Source organism: Saccopteryx leptura, chromosome 4, assembly GCF_036850995.1.
Source record: "Saccopteryx leptura isolate mSacLep1 chromosome 4, mSacLep1_pri_phased_curated, whole genome shotgun sequence".
Taxonomy (NCBI): domain Eukaryota; kingdom Metazoa; phylum Chordata; class Mammalia; order Chiroptera; family Emballonuridae; genus Saccopteryx; species Saccopteryx leptura.
The window spans coordinates 223,248,446-223,263,748 of NC_089506.1; the positions used below are offsets into that span (position 1 = coordinate 223,248,446).

The 15,303-nt window shown below is 52.1% G+C and overlaps 1 long non-coding RNA gene across 1 annotated transcript; it reads left to right on the forward strand.

Annotated features, from left to right (window-relative positions):
- Positions 1-10,069: 10,069 nt before the first annotated feature.
- On the forward strand, positions 10,070-14,904 carry LOC136404015 (uncharacterized). The gene is made up of 3 exons (XR_010751215.1): positions 10,070-10,314; positions 11,932-12,076; positions 13,676-14,904. It is a non-coding gene; the product is annotated as an uncharacterized lncRNA (long non-coding RNA).
- Positions 14,905-15,303: the final 399 nt, after the last annotated feature.

Genomic DNA, 15,303 nt, shown 5'->3' on the forward strand with positions numbered 1-15,303 from the left:
CAAACTTTTTACACAGGGGGCCAGTTCACTGTCCCTCAGACCATTGGAGGGCCGGACTATAAAAAAAACTATGAACAAATCCCTATGCACACTGCACAGATCTTATTTTAAAGTAAACAAACAAAACAAAACGGGAACAAATACAATATTTAAAATAAAGAACAAGTAAATTTAAATCAACCAACTGACCAGTATTTCAATGGGAACTATGCTCTTCTCACTGACCACCAATGAAAGAGCTGCCCCTTCCGGAAGTGCAGCGGGGGCCGGATAAATGGCCTCAGGGGGCCGCATGTGGCCCGCGGGCCGTAGTTTGGGGACCCCTGGTGTATGGTGTGCAGTCCGTGTTCCACAGATAGATGTTGGTAGCGACGGCGATGGGGGTCGTCCCCGAGGAAGAAGGAGTAGAAATAGTTGAACGGGTGATGGGGAGATAGAAGGGCCCCCCCTTCCTCAGGTCAATCAGAGAGGTGATGTGTAACTGCTATATTTTCTTAAACCTTCTCTTTCCTCCGCACTTTTCTTCTCACTAACAACAACTGGGACTTGTGTTTTGTTTGTTTGATTGATTGCGGGGTTGTTGTTTTTTCCCCTCTGACTCTGTCTGTCTCTTATCCTGATGCAGTAAAAAGAGAATATATTTTACAGTTCCACAGAGTTGCATTTCAAGCTGGAAATTTGTCTTTGTTTTCTAGGGCTGACATAAATTACCTCAACGCTGAGAGCCTTACACCGGAGAACTTGGTTTTCTCATAACTGGAAACATGATGTCTGAGACTGAGGTGTCAGGAAGACCGGCTTCCTCCGAGGGCTGCGTAGGAAAGAGCTGCTCCCGGCCTCTCTCCTCCCTGTGTCTCCACCAGGTCTCCCCTCTGGGCCTGGCTCTGCCCTCATCTCCCCTTCTTACAGGGACACCCAGTCCTAGTGCATTAGAGCCTGCAGACCTCATTTTTCAGTTAATCGCCTCTGCCAAGACCCCGTCTCCAGCTGCAGTCACATCTCAGGCACTGAGGCAGACGACCTCCACGTGAACTGGGGGCTTCGTTGCGGGGGAGACAGCTTTCTACTTAGCGGCTCTCAACTGTTTGGGGAGGGGGGGGGGAGTGGAATGCATTTCAAGGACCTTTCATTTCCTTTTCTTAGCCCTCCCTCAGAAGTTGATGCCTACGTGTCCCAGTGCCAGATCTGGACACAGTGGGGCCTTAGTTAAAATTTCCTTCCCTTGTTCCTACAGACCCCTGGGCGCTTCCCAGTACTCTGTGTGGAATGGGAGTAATAAAGGGATGGATCCCAACCCTGCAGGGGGACCCAGGGATGAAAGGGTGGGTGACAAAGATGCTGGGAAGGGGGATTAAACAGAACTCAGCTGTTTCCTAAATAAGAGACAACCTTCATGTGGGGGTCCCGGGTTCGATTCCCGGACAGGGCACACAGGAGAGGCGCCCATCTGCTTCTCCACCCCTCCCCCTCTCCTTCCTCTCTGTCTCTCTCTTCCCCTCCCGCAGCCAAGGCTCCATTGGATCAAAGTTGGCCTGGGCGCTGAGGATGGCTCCATGGCCTCTGCCTCAGGCGCTAGAATGGCTCTGGTTGCAACAGAGCAACACCCCAGATGGACAGAGGATCGCCCCCTGGTGGGCATGCCGGGTGGAACCTGGTTAGGTGCATGTGGGAGTCTGTCTCTCTGCCTCCCTGCTTCTTACTTCAGAAAAATACAAAAAAAGGCCTGACCTGTGGTGGCGCAGTGGATAAAGCGTCGACCTGGAAATGCTGAGGTCACTGGTTCGAAAAGCTGGGCTTGCCTGGTCAAGGCACATATGGGAGTTGATGCTTCCAGCTCCTTCTCACCTTCTCTCTCTGTCTCTCTCCATTTCTCTCTCCTCTCTAAAATGAATAAATAAATAAAAAAAAATACCAAAAAAAAAAAAATACAAAAAGAGACAACCTTCAGGGAGCAGGCTGAACCACCACCTGTGGTTCCCTGGTCAAGGTCAAAATACCAAAGAGAGTGTCGAGTTGTTTAACTAGTTTCATGCGTCTGCCTGATGCCCAAAGTGGGCAGGATGGAGCCGGCCTGGCTAAAAGCCTCACCAAGGTGACATCTCATGGGAAAGAGACGTCCCTAAAGCCACATCTGGTGCCAGTAAGAGAAGGACAGGCAGCAGCAGGGAAGAATACACCTGTGTCGTCTGAGCTCAGTTACTAACGCTCCGGTTACAAGTGGTCATCTGGAGCTCCCCCGTCAGAAGGCCAACAGCCCCTCCAGGACTCTCACCCGTGTGCCCCCTGCTTCTCTCAGACTCTTCACCATTTCCCGGCTGCTCAGGGAACACCTGCTGCTCCTACTTTACACCGGGCTGAACGAGGGGTTCTGAGCACACTCCTCACAAACATCAGGGGTACCTCAAAGGGACCCTGACGCGATAAGATGTCCCCCGACGTTTGTGAGTGGTGTCGTCGTAAACAATCGGCACAGACACCTAGTGCCACAACCGACTACCTAACAAACCCGCCGAACAGAGCTGGCTCGAAACCAGTACGCATTGATTTTTAGGCCACACGTCTGTAACCAGCTGGTCAATCCCTCTGTGCTCGCCTGACGGTGGCTGGGTTCCTGCCTTCCTCAGCGGCTGACGGCTGGGTCCACGGGGGGGGGGGGGGGGGCGGGGGGGGGGGACGACGACGGGGGGACGGGCTGCTCTAGGGTGGCCTGAGATGACTTGTCTCTGCTCCTTGGGGCTGCTCATCGCCACCAGGCCGCTAGCCTGGGCTTGTCCTCGTGGTGGACACAGGACGCTAAGAGTGTGTGAGAGAGAGAGAGAGAGAGAGAGAGAGAGTTGAGGGGTAAACTTCCTCAATAGCTCTGGTCTCGGGACGGGCACACACCAGACACTTCCGTCGTATTCTACTGACCAAAGCAAACCACCAGGCAGGCCAGATTCAAGGGGCGGGGGGGGGGGCGAGGAAGGAGAGCAGGGAACAGGCTGACTGCCAGGCACAGCTGCAAAGGACAGGAGTGTGGGGGAGGGGTGCCCTGGGACCCCCCACAATCGACCGACCGCATCCTTCAGAACTCGAACATCTAGCCTCTCTTTATGTTGTCTCCGCTCAAAGGAAGGCGCTGCGTGGCGGAGGGACCGTGTCTCAGTTCTGTCTCGACCGCGGCCCTCGCCGTTAGCTACGGGGTAACCCGTGTCAGTGTTCGTAAGTAAATGAGTTTTCATTCAGAACGGCTGTGTTTCCTCTCCTAGCCATTCAGAGCTGAGCCACCCTCTCTCCGTCTGCCTGCCGAGGAAGGTGCGTGTTCCTCCACCCTCGCTCTTTCTCAGCCCTCCACCCTTCAGTGGGTTCACGCCGCTTGGATCTGTGGGAAGATCCCAAGGGGGCGGGGGGATAACGTCCAGGTCGTCTAGTTACATTGTGAAAGGGACTAGTCACATTGTGAAAGGGACTGGTTACATTGTGAAAGGGACTAGTCACATTGTGAAAGGGACTGGTTACATTGTGAAAGGGACTAGTCACATTGTGAAAGGGACTAGTTACATTGTGAAAGGGACTGGTTACATTGTGAAAGGGACTAGTCACATTGTGAAAGGGACTGGTTACATTGTGAAAGGGACTGGTTACATTGTGAAAGGGACTAGTCACATTGTGAAAGGGACTAGTTACATTGTGAAAGGGACTAGTCACATTGTGAAAGGGACTGGTTACATTGTGAAAGGGACTAGTCACATTGTGAAAGGGACTAGTTACATTGTGAAAGGGACTAGTCACATTGTGAAAGGGACTGGTTACATTGTGAAAGGGACTAGTCACATTGTGAAAGGGACTAGTCACATTGTGAAAGGGACTAGTTACATTGTGAAAGGGACTAGTCACATTGTGAAAGGGACTGGTTACATTGTGAAAGGGACTAGTCACATTGTGAAAGGGACTAGTCACATTGTGAAAGTCCAGGTCATCTAGTCACATTGTGAAAGGGACTAGTCACATTGTGAAAGGGACTGGTTACATTGTGAAAGGGACTAGTCACATTGTGAAAGGGACTAGTCACATTGTGAAAGGGACTAGTTACATTGTGAAAGTCCAGGTCATCTAGTCACATTGTGAAAGGGACTAGTCACATTGTGAAAGGGACTGGTTACATTGTGAAAGGGACTAGTTACATTGTGAAAGTCCAGGTCGTCTAGTTACATTGTGAAAGTCCAGGTCGTCTAGTCACATTGTGAAAGGGACTAGTCACATTGTGAAAGGGACTAGTTACATTGTGAAAGTACGGGTCGTCTAGTCACATTGTGAAAGGGACTAGTCACATTGTGAAAGGGACGGCCCTACGACATTCAAGAGCATCCCAGTGACACCGTGTCACTTGTCCCCAGGGACAGCTCGGACTTGGTCTTTGACAGCTGTTTTAAGCTGCCTCCGAGCACTGGCAGACGTCTCTATGGTTATTTATTTCCCACGGCTGCCTTCTGATCAAGGCCAGCTTGTACCGCTAGAGCTGAGCGGACTGCGAGAGGAGCACTCGGCGTTTTAAAACACGCCTCTCGTGCGCACAGCCTCGCACAAACACTCCTTCCCTGCCAGCACCTACAGGTCACCGGTCTCCACTGTCACCCCCGGGTGACTTGGGTGAACCCCACAGATGTTGCTCAGCTGGGGACTTCTGCTTTCTGAGGGCATGCCTCGGAGAAGAGGGGAATGCTCTCAGCACCTCTGGGCCAGAACACGCAAACACGGGGTAAGACAAGTCTTCCATCCACCCTTTCTTGCTTGGAGCAGGTCGCTAGGTTTTTCCATTGCTCACCTGCGGCCTGCCTGGTCAGTGGAAGAGCTCGCAGGAACACCTGTGCTGCTCGGCCCCGCCCTGTCTGGAGCCCATCAGCCTCCACAGAACACAAGCCACAACCCGAAGACCCCCCACCCCACCCCACCCGGCCCTGTGACAGCAGCCGTCTGCAAACCCACATCCGTGCGCAAGGAAAGCCTCAACACCACAGACGACGCCCAAGCTGTTCCGGCCTGAAATGAGGAGGGTGTTTTTTTTGTTTGGTTTTTTTTTTAAAGTAGCTCCTGAGCAGAGGATACAGAGTGGCAGAATGTTCGCCTTACAAAAAGTATCCTTGAGCTGACGCCAGGGCGTTTTCTAAAACTTGCAGTTGAAGGATCTTTTGGACACACGTGTCTCGTTCTCCAGTTCTTCACGGCCCTGCGGTCCCACCTCCCTCGGGGTCACTCGTAATCAAGGTTCCAGCCTGTCTCCCCTACACGTTTGTTAACCCGCGACCCTGCTGTAACCCCCTGTAGGGCTTCGGGGAGCTCCCTCCCCCCAGCACTTAACCGATGCCTTCCAGGGAGGTCCTCGGGTTACGACAGTCTCGACATACGGCTGTTTCGTCGCTCGACTTCCATAAAAACTTAAAAGAAATTGAGACTTGCGGTCCAGCTTGCGCTGTTAGCCTCGTACTTACGGACTAGGTGGGCGAACTGGTCTGCTTGCGGGCGGTGGAAGAATACCAGTGACGCGGCCTCTAGACGCTTACCCACGCCATTCCGGACACAACTGTGGCCCTGGCCGGTTGGCTCAGCGGTAGAGCGTCGGCCTGGCGTGCGGGGGACCCGGGTTCGATTCCCGGCCAGAGCACACAGGAGAAGCGCCCATTTGCTTCTCCACCCCCCCCCCCCCTCCTTCCTCTCTGTCTCTCTCTTCTCCTCCCGCAGCCAAGGCTCCATTGGAGCAAAGATGGCCCAGGCGCTGGGGATGGCTCCTTGGCCTCTGCCCCAGGCGCTAGAGTGGCTCTGGTCTCAGCAGAGCATTGCCCCCTGGTGGGCGTGCCGGGTGGATCCCGGTCAGGCGCATGCGGGAGTCTGTCTGACTCTCTCCCCGTTTCCAGCTTCAGAAAAATACAATAAAAAAAAAAAAGCGCAAGTGTTGTGTTTTGTTGTTTTGGCGACTTTTGGGCCCTTATCACGGCTCCTAAATGAAAGTCAGAGTCTTCAGATGGTAGTGCTGTGAAGAAGGGGGAAGCCATCACCACGGAAGTGAAATTAGACGTAAAGAGATCAGAAAACGGAGAATCCGCGACGAATATCGCCACATGCAGGGCCTTAGCCGCGCTCCTGTAGCAACGATTTTCAAGGAACAGGCCGGTATCCTGGAGCATATAGAGGGATCAGCCCCTATGAAATCGACTGGCATCACCTGGAGAGGAGCTGTCTGCTGCGGACCTCGTTCAGCTGGAGAAGCAGCTGATTAAAGAGGAAGAGAGAGAAACCCCGGAACCCAAGAGATTGACTTCCGAGGGTTTGGCAGAAGGTTCTGCTATGGGAGAGGATGGGTTGACAGAATTTCAGGCTGAGGACCCCAGTGATGACAGATCCAGTGAGGTCCACAGAGCTGTGACGGATGCCCTGCAGTGCTACAGGGCAGAGTTTGGAAGAGAGGACGTCATCAACCTTCCGGACGAGCCTGGAACAATTCTCTAAGAAGGCGGAGAGGTCTGCACCAGATCCTGCACCCTCTACGCCAGCGGCTTCTCGAGATGAGACACCTGTCGTACAGGTAGGATCATCCCCAGCGTCTCCTGCCTGTTCCTTAGACAATCCTGGTTCACCTGACCCAGTGTCTCCAGCACCTGCTGCAGGTTCTCCTGCCTCTCCAGCTCCCTCCTCCCCATAGGTCCCTCTCTCCCACCTGCAGTGTCCCCTCCAGGGTGCGAGCCAGCCTCAGGAATAAAGGGAAGGAAGTTTTTACACTCATTTTTTGTCAGTTTTTCCTGTTACTACAGTACAGTGTACAGGACAGTATGTTTATGTCCTTTTCCTTTTTCTGTGGCTCAGTTGTGTTTTTCTGTTCTAGATGATGCTACAACTCTGTGAGGATAGGTGAGTGACGTAGGCTAGGGTGTGTTTCCACTTACACCAGAATTCGGGTGACGTTGCTGTCGTAGGAATGGAGCTGGGTCGTAGCCTGAGGACCCCCCAGACTGGGTATCTCATTCTGTGAACTCCCTGAGGGTAGAGGACAGAGCTGTGTCTCTTCCAAACGGCCTCCGTCCTGGACACCTGCTGGCTAAGAGCCGTCCCTCCATATCCTACTGTGGGGTCGCACCTCCTGGAGGCCAGAGGCCCCCAAATGCTTTCTTTGCTCTTCAGGGACTGTCAGTTGCCATGACGATAGAATGAGTGTGGCATTTTCCACAGCAGTCTCGGCACCAAGAAACAGCGTACATCTGTGATGGGTGGGCAATGTGTACCTCCTTGTCTTCATCTTAACTTAGCGAAAAGCACGCGGGGTGAATACCGACCACGTACCAGGTCCTATGCCAGACGATAGGGTACCATCCACGAGCAAAGCAGCCCAATCACAGACTCGTGGGTGTGGTAGCCTGCCCTGGCTACTGTCAACAATGGTGAGGTAAAAGGAACATTTCTACTTGATTGCAACAGTACTGGAAAGCCAGGGCTTGACCTAAAACTTGATGCCTAGAGACCTAAGTAAGAAGCGGGGCATGTAAGAACCCAGAGTCTGGCACAATATGGGGGCACAGAGATGGGTTGTAGACCTGGGCACCTGACACCTGTGTGATGATGTTACACAGTGTCACCCCCAATACATTCAATTAAGAAAAAACACTGGTACGTAAAGACACATGCAGCCCCATGTTCATTGCGGCATTGTTCACAGTGGCCAAGACATGGAAACCACCGAAAAGCCCTTCAATAGATGACTGGATAAAGAAGATGTGGTACATATATACTATGGAATACTACTCAGACATAAGAAATGATGACATCGGATCATCTACAGCAAAATGGTTGGATCTTCATAACATTATACGGAGTGAAATAAGTAAATCAGAAAAAACTAAGAACTGCATGATTCTATACTTACGTGGGACATAAAAATGAGACTAAGAGCCTGACCTGTGGTGGCGCAGTGGATAAAAGCGTCGACCTGGAAATGCTGAGGTCGCCGGTTTGAAACCCTGGGCTTGCATGGTCAAGGCACATATGGGAGTTGATGCTTCCAGCTCCTCCCCCCTTCTCTCTCTCCGTCTGTCTCTCCCTCTCTGTCTCTCTCTCTCCTCTCTAAAAATGAATAAAATTAAAAAAAAAAAGAGTTGATGCTTTCTGCTCCTCCCCATCCCCTTGCTCTCTCTCCCCTCCTCTAAAAATCAGTAAAGAATTAAAAAAAAAATGAGACTAAGAGACATGGACAAGAGTGTGGTGGTTATGGGGGTGGGTGGGGGGGAGGGGCACAAAGAAAACCAGATAGAAGGTGACGGAGGACAATTTGACTCTGGGTGATGGGAATGCAACATAATTAAATGTCAAAATAACCTGGAGATGTTTTCTCTGAACATATGCACCCTGATTTATTAATATCACTCCATTAAAATAAATAAATAAATAAATATAAAGGAAAGGAAAGAAGAGAAAAAAGGAATGCAGTGCCTGGCTTACGCCGGAAGGGAGCTCCGACCTCCGAGGTGCCCGCTGGTACCAGGAGCTCTTGGGGGCAGCGCTGGGCTGCCCAGCTGACCGGTGCTCGTCCCCCCGCACCCTTCAACCGGCCCCTGGGTGTAGGACATACACAGAGCTGGCGTGGGTGTCTTCTGCATCCCGTGAGGCCGCATGATTCGGAACCTGTCCTCCAAATCAAAGCCTCACATCGTAATTTGTTTCTCCCCTCCCCGTTTAGCGTTCGGGCTCTTCCTCAGCATGGCGACAATCGGGTATGAAAGTAATGTTTAAAATAGCCCTCTGTGACAGTTTTCTCTACAGCGAAGGCAACATCTCTCCACTCCCGATTAAAATGTGAGACGGCAGTCAGTCTTGGGGTGAAGGGGAGCGTGCGGCCTCTCGATGGAACTGTTGACCTGAGGGTCTCCAGCATCACGTGGGACGGAGCATCGGAGTCGGGGAGATTGCACGAGAACCTGAACTCTGACCTTTCACGGTGCCGCCCGGCTACCATGACGACGATGGGATGACCGGGCGTGTGTCCTTCCACGCCTCTGGAGTGACTCACTACACAGCAGGTGTGAGCCCTTTGGCACCACCCAGGCACCGACCAACATCTTTTTTTTTTTGTATTTTTCTGAAGCTAGAAACGGGGAGGCAGTCAGACAGACTCCCACATGCACCCGACCGGGGTCCACCCGGCATGCCCACCAGGGGGCGATGCTCTGCCCATCTGGGGTGTTGCTCTGTTGCAACCAGAGCCATTCTAGCGCCTGAGGCAGAGGCCACAGAGCCATCCTCAGCGCCCGGGCCATCTTTGCTCCAATGGAGCCTCGGCTGCAGGAGGGGAAGAGAGAGACAGAGAGGAAGGAGAGGGGGAGGGGTGGAGAAGAGGATGGGCGCTTCTCCTATGTGCCCTGGCCGGGAATCGAACCCGGGACTCCTGCACGCCAGGCCAGCGCTCTACCACTGAGCCAGCCAGCCAGGGCACCAACCAACATCTTTGAACCCAAGCATGATCTCCAACCACATCTTCAAAGTAAGTGAGCACACAGCTGACTCCGTGGGGAGCTGAGGGCTCACCGTGTGCCGAGCACTGAGGACTGAAGACACAGTGCTGAGCAGAAGTGGTCCTGACTTCAACTTTCCGCCTCTTCCTCGCAGATCTAAGTCCACTCCGTGACGGAGAGGCAGAGTGCTGTTCAAGACTTCCCTGAGTCAGGGTGTGCTGTCTGTTATCCTCGCCCTCCCTGCGCCTCATAGGCAAGAGCAGTGCTTTTGCAGCCAACGACCAGGCTCTGTGTTAAACGAGTTAACGTGTCAGCATACTTAGAACAGGTCTTGACAGCTCGGTGCCCACAGGCCAGCCGTGTTAACAAGAATAATCGCCCCGTCTCAACAAACCGCTGAGTCCTGTGAACATTTTCTCCGTAGGATGACACCATACAACAGTCATAAAAAGAGGAGTGGCCCTTTGCTCCTATCTGCCTAGAAATGATCAGCTGACACCAGGCCGTACCAGCAGACAATCAATCCTAGCTTGCCAGATACGATGAAGTACAAAAACTTTAACACTCGAGTCTCTGGCAGAACCATCATTGGACAAAAATGTCTAAAGGCTACTTGGGCCGAAATAGGGCCCAATACTTGAGTGTATGCTCTTCCTCTGACTAGTCCTCTAGTGTTGCTTCAACATTCGACGGAACCAATGTTTTTGAAAATGAAATGGCGTCCCCCCGCCCCCACCCTGGCCCAAGGTAATGGTCATTTCTGCGTGGTGCCTCTGAACCTTATCCGTGTAATTCTTGGACAAAAGACCATTTTATCATCACAAGTGACTTCGTATATCAGGTAAGGCCCTAGGACAGGGCACCTTCGGTTGTGGAAGGCGTTGTTCTCGGGGCTGATCATCAAAGTGACGAATTGTTCCTCCCGGGTCCCGTGTGACCTGGAATGCCACACGCATGACTCTCGCCGTACCAGAGATTCCTGGGAAGTTGAAATCCGTGAGCTTTGGAAACAGGTGCGCTGCCACGAGCCAGTTGTGTAAGAATGAGGTTGACAACAGAAGCAACAGGTGGTCCGGGACCGCTCTTCAGCAGAACTCGTCTTAAAGTACGAGTGCCTCCCATTATCAACCACGGAGCGTAGGAAGTCTGACGTGAGGCCTAGCAGGACGGGTCATCCTGTGAGCTGATGACTTGTCCGTAATTTCAACTGACAGTGTAATATGCTCAAACTCTGGATGGCCTCATTTGATCAACTTTGCATAAAGTAGATTCTCTAGTAACTGAAATTCACTTGTGGACTCCAGGCCTCTTTAACCTGTACCATGGAAGCTTTCCTCAGTTTTTCTCTGCTCATCGAACAGTACAGGCTGCTGCCAAGCTTCTAATGAACGTCTTATGCCCTATTTTGTGTGTGTGTGTGACAGACAGAAGGACAGATAGGGACAGACAGACAGGAAGGGAGAGAGATGAGAAGCATCAATTCTGCGTTGCAGCACCTTAGTTGTTCACTGATTGCTTTCTCATATGTGCCTTGATGGGGGGTGGGGGGAGGGCTACAGCAGAGCAAGTCACCCCTTGCTCAAGCCAGCGACCTTTGGGTTCAAGCCGGCAACCCCACACTCAAGCTGGTGAGCCTTCGCTCAAGCCAGATGAGCCGCCACTCAAGCCGGCGACCTCAGGGTTTCGAACCTGAGTCCTCTGCATCCCAGTCCGATGCTCTATCCACTGTGCCACCACCTAGTCAGGCTTATGCCCTATTAAGAACAGGACAGCTCGATCTACACAGAACTGTCCTCACTGAGGCCAGTCTTGATGGATGTCACTGCCAGGGACACCGAGTAATCCTGTCAGCGAATGTGTGTCCTGCAATAATGCAGAAGTCCTTCTGACTCAGACCTGGCTCGGCAGGGTACTCCGTGCCTCTCTGGAATTTGATCCTGTTCATTCAAGCTTCAGTGTCCAGTACAAAGAGCACACACGCAGTGCTGGGTGTTTAAGGGCAAACGTTTTAAAGCAATAAATTTCCTGCTGCAGGCGGCATCCTGACAGGCAGAAGTGATCCGGGGCTCTCTCGTTCCGGCTTGGAGGGAAACCCAGTCAAGTCTCGGAGTGTGCCCGCCCGGCAGGTGTTCAGTGTCCTCCTTCCTCCTCCCGCCCTGCTCTGGGCCCAGCGGGACACGCCCAGGCTGCTAACGGACATCCTTCTCTCCTTTCCCTTCTCCGAAAAATGTCTCCCCTATCAGTTCTTCTATCTTCATTCAAACTAACTCTTTACTGCCGACGGGGAGACAGTGTCCGTGGTGGTTTAACCTGAGTCATCCCAAGTGATGACTGTGAGTCACCAGTTTCTATGGGTAAAGACCTCTATCTATATGTATACATACATATATATAAGTATGTAATATAATGTAAATATAAATATATAGAGTAGTTTCCCCATCCTCTCCTTCTCCCTTAGCTCCTCTTGAGCGTCTGGGAAGGAAAGCACACAGAAGCTCTGACTCTGTCTTGCTGACGCTTGGAGGAAATGAGACACTGGTCGGACCAGAGATATCAGTCTGGCTGCTCTGGGAGGACCCTAAAGAAGGTACCGTTTCCAGAATGTACGTACAGGTAGATCCCATGATAACGGGTCCAGGCGTAAGTACCCTGGATCTATTTTACGTTAGGAGCCTGAGCTATTCTTCTCTAAATAAAATCGCTCTCCACCTGTCACGAGAGGGATTATAAAAGTTTAAAAGGTTTCCCCTTCGCCCCTGCCAGTTTCTCAAACAAGCATGCGGACTGGGTCTTTTCTCTCGCTCCGTATTGCCTCGGTCCCTGTGCGTCTGTCTGTCTGTCTGCTAGTCACGGATCTTACCAGGTCAAGCCAAATAGGAAAAATGATGTCCTGCCTCAATTTCTTCTCCCCAAACCACTCAGGATGTGTGAGTCTTGAAGGAAGGGGGCTGACAAGTCACAACACTTGAAACCATGAATAATCTGACTCTTGCCCTGGCCGGTTGGCTCAGCGGTAGAGCGTTGGCCTAGCGTGCGAAGGACCCGGGTTCGATCCCCGGCCAGGGCACACAGGAGAAGCGCCCATTTGCTTCTCCACCCCTCCACCGCGCTTTCCTCTCTGTCTCTCTCTTCCCCTCCCACAGCCAAGGCTCCATTGGAGCAAAGATGGCCCGGGCGCTGGGGATGGCTCTGTGGCCTCTGCCTCAGGCGCTAGAGTGGCTCTGGTCGCAACATGGCGACGCCCAGGATGGGCAGAGCATCGCCCCCTGGTGGGCAGAGCATCGCCCCTGGTGGGCGTGCCGGGTGGATCCCGGTCGGGCGCATGTGGGAGTCTGTCTGACTGTCTCTCCCTGTTTCCAGCTTCAGAAAAATGGAAAAAAAAAAATTAAAAAAAAAAAAAAATCTGACTCTTAAACTCATTTCATCCTCATTGATTTCTTCTCCCACCTGGGTCTTCTCTCTACATCCGCTGCTCCCTCCTCCTCTGGGTGGAAAACCCTCGCTGTTCACTCAGAGCGTCTTCACTACTGTCCAGGCACCTCAGGGTGTCCTCTTGTAGCTCAAGGTACTTATCAAGGTCTTTTCCCCAAAGACAGCGGTGCCTCCCCGTGAAACCCCACGTGTTCCCATTGTCACACTTCCAGGTCAGGAGATGACAATCTTCACGGAGCAGAGTTCTTTAAACTCTCACCACTATCTAATCACAGGTGAGCTGTGTGGTGCTCACGACGGGGTTATGAATGGCAGAGTCCACAGCTGCCACACAAGACCAGCGCTCCACTTGGCAACCCTCAGGGTGTGTGTGGGGGGGGTCTCATCCTGCCAGCCGACTTGCAAAGCTTCATCTTAGGGGCCAAGACCATTTCGTACACCCCTGACTGGATGCGGCACAGGACGTCAGGTTGGTCATGGGCAGAGAGCAGGAGGTTAGGACTTAAACCTTTGAGATAACCGGCACAATCCTCTCTCTGACCTTTCTCTGGTTTCAAGGTCAAGGTGACAAAGTCACGGACAAAAATAAAAGACATGCTCTCTGGGCAGATGTTATTCCAAGCACAATCTTCCAGAGATGGTGAATTCAGGTGTCAAGTACAAGGGCCACCTGACTTTTTAAGCTCCAGATTAAATTCAAGCAGTTTGTTGGTTGGTTTGTTTGTTTAACCTAAAATACTTTGTGCCCTCACCCCCCACCACTCTTACAGAATGACCGTAAAGGACTATCAGCGCACAGATGACATGCTCACAAATACCAGCGTCCAAGTCTCCGCCCTCCCATCTGCACCCAGTATGACCGCAGCCGGGTCCACCCGCCTTGATCCTACCCTCCTACCCAGGTGACACGTGACAGCCCGAGAAAGCTGCTTAACTATTTCCAGAATTTTCCCCTAAAGTGACCTTTCTGATGCCACCAGACAGATGAAGTAGGGGGTCACGCTTCAGCTCCTGTGGTGACCGGTACTTGAGTACGGAAAACTCAGGTAGCTTCGTTTCCACTTCAGATAACTCCTACCTGCAACCTCATGGGGACAAGGACCGCCCGGTGGTGAGCTACCTCTGCCCACCGGTTTACCTGGAAATAGGAGTCTTCTTAAACAAGACTGACCCCCCCGCCAACATTAAGCTCGTCTTAGATGACTGCCGGACAGTACCCCACTGAGGACCCCAAAGCCTCTCTCCGCCCGTGGAATATTGTCATGAACAGGTAGGCGTTCTCCACACAGAACGCAGCCCAGACAGTCCATTAAACTGCCCGTGAAGAGAGAAGTTCTCTTGGGTGTCAAGAGAAACACGACATCCCCAGAGGCCCTGACTGTTTGACCTCCTTCCTCAGTGATCAATGCTGGGTCTGGTGAAGGACCATTACTTTGTTAGCCCTGAATCTGAAAGAATGGGCTCTTCCTCCAAAACGTGCGACTCCGGTGCTCTACTCTTTATCTGGAGAGAGCACAGATCTCCAGTTCCGACCCATTTACGGAACACCGGCCGTGGGCCAGGTGCGGCGTGGGCCTCGTGCAGTATCGGAACCCCATCACTCCATGAGACACTGGCCGCCTCATTCCACGGAGAAGAAGCCCCCGCGTTCTGCCTCAGGAACCAGCCCAGAGTAGTATTTAGTAAAAGGGTGCGATTCCCATGGTCGTTTCACTCTGGACCCGAACCCCCCCGTTCTCTGAAGCTATGGCCGCATGAACGTTTGTGCTCTGCCTGCTGGGCTCCACACCTGGATAGAATTGCACCTTCTTTTTCTCAGAGCTGTTGTCATCGGTGGCTAAGCTCTTACCCACTAGCGACGACCCTTCCTCAAGACTGTGGGTAGCCAGTGCACTCATACAGCGCATCCCTTCACTCCATTAAAGACTTGTTCGAGCCCTGACTTGTGGTGGCGCAGTGGATGGGGCTTCGACCTGGAGTGCTGAGGTTGTCGGTTCGAAGCCATGGGCTTGCCCGGTCAAGGCACATATGAGAAGCAACTACTATGAGCTGATGCTTCCCACTCCCTCTTCCCATCTCTCTCTCTCCCCTCTCTAAAATCAACAAATGAAATCTTTAAAAATAATTGTTCAAGTGTTTCCTTCTCCGTGAAGTCTGTGCTGACCCTCTTGCTCCTAGCACCCTGGTCTAAGTCTTCTTTCTTTAGCACTTACCCACCTAACATGCTACAGTTTTTTTTTTTTTAATAGCTCTCACTCCCTGCTAGCATCTAAGGTATAAAACGGACATACACTAACTGACTAGGACGTAACGGTACTCACAATAGGAAGAAGAATTAAGCCAGTGTCATTGGAAGACAATATTATAAAGCTTAAAAAACAAACAAACAAAAAAAACC